Source organism: Pseudophryne corroboree, chromosome 1 (genome assembly GCF_028390025.1).
Source record: "Pseudophryne corroboree isolate aPseCor3 chromosome 1, aPseCor3.hap2, whole genome shotgun sequence".
Classification (NCBI taxonomy): Eukaryota; Metazoa; Chordata; class Amphibia; order Anura; family Myobatrachidae; genus Pseudophryne; species Pseudophryne corroboree.
In genome coordinates, this window is record NC_086444.1 from 1,236,548,672 (window position 1) to 1,236,559,414 (window position 10,743).

Sequence of the window (10,743 nt, forward strand, 5' to 3'; positions counted from 1 at the left end):
AAAGGAACTCAGTTTTGTCCTCAACATTTTGTATTAAAGTAGCATACACACTTACAGATCTTTGGCCTGATGTGCCATGTCTGATGTCACAACTGGGCATGTATTTACATGTGCCTGCCCAGTTGTTCTGCCAGTCACTAGTGGTCTCTGCAGTCAGATGTACACAAAGCACAATGCACCAATATATGTACAGATATACAGTACATACCATTGGCTACACTGCATGGCTGATGCAATTTGTATCAGACGTACATTTTTTAATCCCTGAAGCTTGAAATGTTATGTGGGCATCTTTGCCACCAGCAACAATATGGCAACATCGAACAAGGTCCAAAAGGTCCTTGCTGCCCTTGCAAGTACAGCACACACCACTCAGCACCTGCTGTCTAATTAGACACATCCTTGTCCATGGTCCTCCTCACCTTTCATTGCTCCCTGCCTCCTTCTTAGGATGGGCCCTCTCAGGCTCCGCTATTCCTGGGAATGTCACAAAGAGAAATTCTGCATGCTGTCAGGAATTGTACAGTAGATTAAAATGCATGCATGCTTCACAGTGCAAATCATAGAGCTATAATAAAACTCCTAGCAGCTCCCCAGCACTATGTTTACACACATGCAATCTGTAATAGCATGCTCTATAACAAGCCTGGTTGTCATGGTGTTATTGGTGACAAGCTATAACCACACATTGCATAAAACAAGAAGGGGAAAATATTTCTTCAGGGCCCCTCTGGGCTAAGGAGACCTGAAGCTTAAGCTTTATGAGTTTCACAGCAGATCCACCACCGCAAGAGACAGACCACTAAGAGTCATTTACCATCCGGTTCCCTTGGTAGTTATTCCCCTGTGTCAGAATTAGGATGGTTAGAGATTGGAGCATTTGTATCAGTAATAATCTGTGTTCAATATTATGTTATATTTTACCTATCTAATACTTATATTTTGTAAATAGTTAAATATGTATTGTAGTGAGAGGGGTAGACTCACACCTGATTTGTTCACATTCTGTTTAAATCAGCTCCCTCCAAAGGAGAAAAAAGCCCTGCACATTCTGCAGCTGCAGTAGAGATTTGGGACCCTGTGTTTTGTGGATTGCCCAGATCCAGCAGGAACTCAACACTTAGAACAAGAAGAGTTTAAAATTCCCAAACACCCACTGTGCTTTGCACTGCCAGTGAGTAGGGTACAGTTTTTAGTGCCAGGGACTGTGGATGTTTGCTAAGACAGGAGAGCATGGCAAGAGTGGCTGCAAAGCATTACAGCGGACTGACTGCTGAGCACATGGAGAGCTAGGATTTTTTTTATGTTTCTAATTATGTACCAGTATGATCAGGCCCAAGCCTGAGTATGGTGCATCGTGTCTGATGCCAGAATAGACACTGGGGTAAATTTACAAAAAAAAGTGTTTCAGCTGATTTATTTCAAGATATAATTTGACTCACATTGGCAGTGTGAAATTGCAACTTTTTGAAAAACAAACAAACAGTAATTTACTAAACTACTGAGTTTGTGAGATTTAAGTTTTCCAATGTTCATGTCATTAGTACTGCAGGGCAGTGTTTTCTGGGAGAGTTTAGTAAAACACTGCTATACATTACACAAAGAAGCCCAGCCTGATCTGTGAGAGTAAAAAAATAAATAAAAAAATTGCATGGGATTCCCCTTGATAAATATAACCTAATCCAAGCTCTTTGAGACAGGTTGTTAAGATACTGGGAGCAAAATGCGAAGGGGTTCCCAGTATTTTGAAAACCAGCTTTGCGCAATTTCGAATTTGGGAAGCACTTTATGAATCTTCAAAATCAATTGAAAGTGATTCATTTTGATTTTACTTTTTTTTTTTAAATTCCTTAATTACTAAAAATCAATTTTACATTCAATTGTCAAATCAAATTTGATGTGGATTTATGTTTGGAATGGATTTAGATTAGAATTTATGAAATGCCTTGCTAAATCAAACCTCAAATCCCCACTGAAACCCCAAGCAAAATTGAATGTAAAATTGAATAGAACATCCTCATTGCTTCCTATTGGTCCAAATGTATCACATGCACTCATTACACTCTTTTATACATAAAAACACGACTGATGTTTTTCATGTTGTGGGGGGGTTATTTTATATTTGATAAAATATCAGATGATATGGGGCCTAATTCAGACCTGATCCCTGTGCTGCAAATTTATACTAGGATGCGATCAGACAGCTGCTGCCCAGGGGGAGAGAAAATCCATCCCTGTGCAAGTGTGTGAATGCATGTGAATGCTAAGTGAAAACTACAGTACGCCAGACAGCAGACAGCTGCAAATCCATTCGCATTACACTCACCATCAAATGTTTTTTCCATTCAGTGCAGTGTGTGTGCAGTCTGTGTGTAGCTAAATTCTTACTCCTCCAGTGTGAAAGAATCAGACAGATCAGGCCGTAGCTGATGTCACACATACCCTTCCTAACAAAGCTTGGGCACACCTGTGTTTTTCCGGACTCTCCCAGTAAACGGCTAGATACCATCCACAAATGGCTGCTTCCTGTGAATCTCCTTTTGGACGCCATGGGATACAAATTTTCACCCGGTTTCTTCACTGCTATCCATTACTCATACACATTGCAGTGCATACGCATGTGCAGTAGTTCAAAGATCGCATGTCGTGCGAAAACGCACAACAGCAATCAGGTCTGAATTGAGCACATAGCTAGGACTAAGCTTACTCTAAATCTGTCTTTCTGCCTCCCTTCAACTTTTATGTGTTCACATTGTCAAGTTTTGGTCAAAAAAGTCTGCCTGCGCCCTGTTTTTTACATAATTTGTTTTTTGTTGCATGATTACGCAATATATGGCAGCAGAGCACAATGTCAAACATTTTTGCAAAATTATATAAAAATTTGCCTTTTGAATTAATTCTATTAGGAAAAAAATACAAAGATGCATTTTTACCTGGATTGGGTGTCTATATGTGTCTCTTTATCAGTTGCTTTATTAGCACATACTGGTATCTTACACAACAACCATCCCTCTGGCATTTGTCACACAATAATTTTTGCAGACAGGGATAAATTGCTGAGAATGTATACATCATCGGCTGAGTCAGGATAGCTGGTTACTTCACTCATGTTTATAAATGTCATTATATTTATCAGCCAAATTGACCAATATATATATGATCAGGTGTTATCTATTGCATAAAACCATAATAAGTATAAATAAAGGATAATAATAATAATAATAATAATAATAATAATAATAATAATATGTTTGATGTCTATAAGTATAAATATGTACAGTACTTCTTTCACCTAACTAAGCTGCTGATGGTGCTCTGTTTGTTCCTTTAAGGTTATCTCAGTCAGATGGTGAATTGCATTGTGTAGGTGGGTGCACAACATACCATAACCATGGCCATCCAATTTTGCTACTTCCACAATGACCTATACATTCCTGGGTACTTAAAAAGTCATCACTAACAATTTCCTATCATCTGAATGGGTTTAGAAGCCAAAATGTAATGTCTAAGATCATTCTAAACACTTGGGGATTTGAAGTTCGATTTGGAGTTTAATCTCAAATCGTACTTTAGCAAATTAGTGGATTTCATGTTGGTCTATGGGAAAATATCAATGTGATTTCTTTTGGAATATGAGTTTAATCTACATTTAGAAGAAGATTTGACATTCAATTTGGTCTTTAGTAAATCTGTTCAAACCAAATCAAATGGAAGATGAATTGAAATATAATGCCAAATCATTTGAATCACCAAAATCGAACATTAGTAAATTTTGACACTGGTTTCAATAATATGGGTAAAAAAGACAGAAATTTTTAAAACCAGCACCAGGCTCCACTAGTCCACAGCTGGGGATACATTTATACAGGTCCTTGCGGCTGCAGCATTACCCCCCTAACAACTCAGTCACGGAGGGGTTTCCATGGGGGAGAGGGGATCCCCCAATAAAGGGGCCCCTCTCCAGGCACATAATGGGCCATGGCTGATACCCGAGGCTGACACCAGCAACTATGGTTGGTGGGTGCTGGGCTGAGAGCCATAAAGTGTCAAATTAAGAATAAATATTGCCTTTTGCTGTGGAACTATTGGTCCCAGCAAGCCTCACACATGCTGGTACTTGAAGAACTACAAAAACCAGCAAGCGGGGAATGTTTTATAAAATTTGTACTATCATGGTATCCATGTCCTGTGTTCATTGTAAAACATCTATTGCTGTGGAAATACAGGTACCATTGGGCCCTTTAATGACCCACATTCTGGTACTTTTTGTTCAGGGATGCTTTATGGGTCCTGTAGTTACAAAGCAAAAGACAATGTTAATTCTGAATTTTACATTTAATGGCTATCCGCCCGGTACCCACTTCCCACAGGTGCTGGGGACAGCCTTGGCCTTCAGCTGTGACCCTTGGATGCCTGGAGGCTTGGGGACCCCTTTTTGAGGGGTCTCCTCTCCCCCAGGGAACCCTGGCCAGGACTGACTAGTTGGAGGTGGTAATGCCATGGCCACAGGGACCTATATAGGTGTGTTACCTGGCTGTGGCATTATTTTCTTGACTAGTAGAGCCCAGTGCTGGTTTCTAAGGTTCCGGGAAACCCTACATTTTTTCCCCCTCATATTTTTGAAACAGGATTGGTTCAGAGCGCAGTGTTGGGTCTTAAATACTGGGGACAACTACACAATTTTTCCCCAGTATTTTAACAACCAGGACCGACTCAAAGACTCCGGGGCTGGTTTTATTCAAAGGTGTTTTTTTATATTTTAACTATTTAACAATTTTTTACACAGAGAAGCATACATGGATCACAGTGATCCATACATGATTCTCCAAACACACAGCCAAAAACAGTTCTATTTGAAAGTTCTATTTCTATGCAAATTATATAGTTTTGTGTTAGTGTCTGGCTATGAGTATAGAAATCCTTAGTAAATTTCCATGTTGTGTGAGGTGCATGTGAAAATCCAACTGTTTGTGGCCAATGGTCTATTGATTCATATTTTTGCGGACGGCTGTATCTCAATACAAATTGGTAGAAATATGCCGTGAATGGTATTTTATAAATTAAAGAGTTGCATTTTGGATGAAAAAGCAATATCGAATGAAATCGGGAATTAGTAAATTTACTCCATTGTGATTTACCGGATAATTGCCTACAGAGTCCTAATTTCCAATAACCATTTTACAGTATATATGATACAAGTGTTGCTAGAATACATCAGACCTACTCTACAGCTATACTTTGATTTTATTTGTAGTCTCACTAACCCTCAGTGACTCCTCTCTTGAGAAAAACTGGAGTTAATAACTATGACCAAAGGAAGTGTTTAATTCCGCACAAGGGTTACATTGTCGACAAGGCTCCTCTCTGAGAGTGTGTCTGGTACCGACAAATGGTGAAGTGATTTGTGATATACAGCATATTTCTTGGTCAGTGGTGCTCCGAGTCAGTAAGTCATGGATTACATACACAGAAGGGGAAAAAATACTTTTTGATAGGGCATTCTTATGAAAAGAAATAAAACGTAACTTTTAATGGTCAATGTAATAAAAATATTTGAGACAAAAAGCTTTTAGGGTTGTTTGAAAACAGTCTATATATCACACATAGGCTGGGATGTAATGGTAGCCAATGATACTGCCTGGAAAAGTATTGCGCCGCATCGGACATTACAAATGTGCCTCTAGTTAGTGGAACTCAAGCAATGTAATGGCGTGCATATTTTTCCCGTCTTCAATGTCTCATATCCGAGGTGTCACAGAATTTAGACTAGAAAAAGTCCAAAATTTACAGACCAACCAAAATGTGTCTTTTACTACAGTAGGACCACAGTGTCAGAGAAAATTACCCAAGTCCCATGATTAAATGAGCACACACCCTAAATAATCCCCAGTTCTCCAGGAAAAAAATGCAGTTTATACTGATTTAAATGGTATGTGGCATGGCTGTATTCAGTGTGTAATTGCAACTGTATCTAATTATGTTACAGTGTATGGCTGGAATATATTGCAGCATAACATTTTTTATGCAAATACAGTTGCTATAACACATAGAATATAGCCATGCCGCATATCATTTATATCACCATAAGCTGCTTGTGTGACTTAGAACATTAATTTGCATCTATGACGCATTTGTGTGTTTTAAAAAAAAACAATTACAGTACGTGGAGTATTTGGAAATTATACACAGAATATAGGCATGTCAAATATCGTTGGATTCAGTTGGAAATGCTTGTGCAATTTACTGTAGTACAGTAAATTTATATGACATTAATACACATTTCCTGGGGGGAAAACAATGTAAAAATGACTTGTACAGCATTTTTACAGATTTAAAGTTGTTTTTTTAAGTGTCCAAATATATTGAAAAGTGTTTATTTATTACAAATGTGCTTGAAAAGTGTATTTTTAACTGATTTCTAACATTTTCATAACAAACGCGGCAAAAAAAAACAACCTCTAAATTCTTTATTAGTTATTGAGCTGTTTTGTGTCTGACTTGCAATATTGGACTTCATTACATCTGCCGAGTTGTATACTTAACACGGGCAAAATATCTGGATATGATTTTTTTTATCAGCCTCTCTACTTTAGAGTCAAAAGCATCTGAAAAAGCTGCTTTGTTGCCGCTATTACATTAGTCAACTTTGCAAAGCCCAATTTTTTTTTAAATTACTTAGATAAACCAAGGTGAAAATATCAAAAGATATCATGAATGGTGTAACCGGTCTTGAATTTTTAATCCAAAATTATGATTTCAGACTGTATAATACTATATGAGTACCTATTGAGGTATGTAATAAGCATACTATAACACAATGGGGGTTATTCAAATTTTTTTAAAGTCAGTTGGGCATGTTTTTTCCTATCTAAAAGACAGGAATAAAACAGACACCCAACCAACTTTTCAAACAAATAAATTCCTCCCAATATGTGATAAGTGTACTATACTACAGTGGAAAAGAGTGGGGTATTCTTGTACATATCCACTAGGAAAGTACCAGGTTTTAGGATCGCTGGTCTAATACCTGAAGCTGATGCTTTGTTGCCTTGATAGTTTTTAGTCACTGTCTGCTCAGGAAGTAACAGAAGTGTCACAATTATGCATTTTATTTAAAAGGGTTCTTATCAGGATACTTTGAGTGTAAAGATTTTTCTGCTATGTACAGATGGGTCCACATTTATCTTGGCCTTTCAATAGGATTTACTGAGAGTGGCCAGTCGAACTTAATCCCCTGCTGTAATGACTTAATCCCCTGCTGTATTGTTCTCTGTATTGTATTGCAACTGAGAACAATAGATGAATGATTTATGCTAATAAATCATGTTGTGGCTAGGCGCAGAAAACTAGTCAAGATAACCGTGGACCCATCTGTACTAGATTTTGGTTCAATACAAATAAAATTCCATACACAAATAGGTATGTCACACAGTAATAGGATTTATATTGCAAATATAGAAAGACAGTGGATGTAGTATAGGTCAGGTTTGTAGTATAACAATGTTGTTCTAAAAATACACAAGAATCTACAGGTATGTGGTCAAAAACATAATAAGTATGATCAGAAATCTGATATAATCACAATAATGTGGTAATTCGAATCATTTGCATACCCAATGGCTAATTCAGACCTGACTGCTGGGCTACTAACTTTGCTGTCCTGCGATCAGATAGTTGTCGCTCAAGGAGGAGTGCAAATTTGTCATAAAAGTGTGCGATCGCATGTGTATGCCGAGCTGCAAAAATCCAGTGTGTGCAATCTTACTCCTACAGTGAATTGAGAACAGGCTGATTGAGGCTGGAGCTGACGTCACACACCCTCCCTGAAAATGCTTGGGACCGCTTTCATTTTTCTGGATACTCCCTGTAAACGGACAGTTACCACCCACAAATGGCCTCTTCCTGTCAATCACCTTGCAAATGCCTGTGCAATCAGAATTTTCACACCATCCTGTCACTGACCGGCGATGCCTTTTGTTGATGGCCAACGTGCATGTGCATTGCATATAATTGATCAAAATTGCAGCGGCATCCAGATCTTGGGGGTTATTCAGGTCACATCGTTTATCAATGAGGCTACAACAAGGAAGGCTGTGGCTGCAATGTGCATGCACAGCCCCATCCTGTGAGCGTGTTAGCAGCCAATGCAATATGATCGCATTGGATGCGAATTCCTCTGCATGATTGACAGATAGAGACATTCATGGGGTGGGTGGGGGGTGGCAACAGAGCATTTTCAGGGTGGCATCAGGGAAATGCCGGCATGTCGGCAGTATTTTCAGGACTGTTGTGTGTCATCACACATGGCTGCTCCAATTTAAAAAATGGCGGATGGACTTCCATGGATGCAGCTCGGCTATGCCGGCAGGAAGCGTCCACATCTTCTGTAACTGCGCTGTAATTGTACCGCGATCCCAATTACAGCGTGATCACAGTGGGCGGGCGGTGGGTTACATACTGGGGGGTCTTGCCTGTGATTGCAAGGATTGCAGGTTATGTTATAAAGCAGAATCTGCAGTCCTTACTGAATAGGGTCCCTTGTTTGAGCAATAAAATAATGCAGAATTGGACTATGACCAATCTGCTTCTTGTGATACAGAAAACACCAAGATTTTCTGATTAAAATGCAGTAATAAAACAGAAGGTGGAAATAAACAATATGTCACAGTATTAGCACAAGGATTTTTTGATCACTGTAATATCTCAGCCTTACTCATATGGCAGAATGAGGCAGAATTTAACATTATCTGTGTATCCTGCCTCCAAAACATATCACAGTGTCTAAGAACATTGTTCAGTTTGAAGAGCAGATCTGTTGTTGTGCAATGTTTTGTGTGAACTGTGTGGTTACTGATATAATTCAGAGAGAATTATATAGAGAATATAAGGAAAATCTGGAAGTCTCTCAAATAAGATGTGGACCTTTTACCTTTGCCTTTCAGCACATTAGCGTTACTGCACCTAGTATTTCCAGGGAGTCTCCCACCCAGGTACTGACCAGGCCTACCACTGATTTTCTTTCAAGATCAGATGAGATTGGGTGTATCCCGTGGAGCATGGCAGTAATGAGAGAGTGCTTATTCCAGTAGATGAGAGACACAGGGGCGTACCTCTGCTTCCCAAATTTAGGACCGTATTCTGTAAGGATTGCAAATTCAGCCTTTTAGCAGAATTTGCAATCCTTTGACTCACATGCTGGGGGCTGCCTGTTGCAGGGCAAGGCCTACCAGCATGCTAACTGCTGCCCCATCTGCAATCACACACTAATTGCAATCGTGCCACAATTATTTGCACAATTGCAGAAAGTAGGGAAGCCTCCTGCTGGCACAGCCTGGCTGCGATGGCAGGAGGGCTGCTACCATCTTTTTTAACAGAGTGGCTGCGTGTGACATCATGCAGCCATCCTGATAATGCTCACACTATACCCCTTTTCACGCTACCATGTCTCTGTTTCCATGCCGCCACCCCACACTGGTCCGTCTCTGCCTTGAAAATGTAGCGTTGACACCTCGCGACTACAGAGGCATTTTCAAATACTAATGGTCACCCAATGTCAATGCAGTCACAAGAGCAGGATGGGTCCTGAGCATGTGCTCATTGGGGTGAATGCCAAAATTCTGGTTGTATCTCGATTTGCGATCCAACCTGAATTGGCCCCTTAGTGTGCAGGTGTGTCATTGCAGAGATTTAGCACTAGCACATTTGGATGAGAGGACACAGAAATATAGCAGAAGAAAATAAAATAGAGAATCACACTTTTGCTTCTACTTACACTTGATCCTATTATGAAGTAGAGGAAAATGTATGAGAGAGCTAACAGTGTGGGATCCCCAAAGGTTAAATATGGATATAAAGAGAAGATTTTACCCTCTCTAAAGCATCATTAAATTTTTGAGGAAAGAATCAGATTGGATAAGCACAGTAACCTAGAGCTATCTAGTTATTGTCCAATTTAGTGGGATAGTGACAATTAAACAAGCCCTCTACAAGTGAAAGGGCTGTTTGGACAGGTACCGGGCAGTGCACAACCCGGACCCACCTCTGGGGTACCTTGGTATCATATGCACTCATTTGGGTTTCTAATTTTTCTATTATTTTTGACTATTTATACCACGGTGATGATCTATAATCTTTGTGAATTTAATAAGCAAACTGGATACAATACAGATATTTTTATGAGACATAGCACTAAGGAAATTACTAGCACAGGTGAAGATTGCAATAATAATAAAATAAGAAATTGAGACATGGAGCCACAGCACCATCACTGTCTCTATCATTCGAGACCGCAGCAGCAACCTCCCCCTCCTCCTCCCCCTCACTAACCTCCTCCACCTCACTAACCTCTTCCACCTCACTCACCTCCTCCCTCTCACTCACCTCCGCCACCTCACTCACCTCTGACTGGGACAAATTCCGGACAAACAACAAAGAACACTGAGAAATAAAAAAACACTAAACACACTCCTCCACTACCACTACACACCACAAACCAAACACACACACACTCACAAACAATGACAATAGACTGAAAAAAAATTCACAATCACAAAATTTTTTACAAACTTTGAAAAAACTACACGAAAAGTATGACAGGACAACTTACACACACAGTACAGCACTCAGCAATCGCAAAAAAACAGCACAACCCCTCCAACAACTCCAAATAACTCTCCAACACAAAACACCACTTCCTCTCACCTCTCCACTAGCTAAACCCACAAGGTTCGGTCGGTTTGGGGC

General features: G+C 39.6%; 1 pseudogene; it reads right to left on the reverse strand.

Annotated features, from left to right (window-relative positions):
* Nucleotides 1–8,949: 8,949 nt before the first annotated feature.
* LOC134948466 (5S ribosomal RNA) lies at nucleotides 8,950–9,068 on the reverse strand (annotated as a pseudogene).
* Between the last annotated feature and the right edge of the window lie 1,675 nt (nucleotides 9,069–10,743).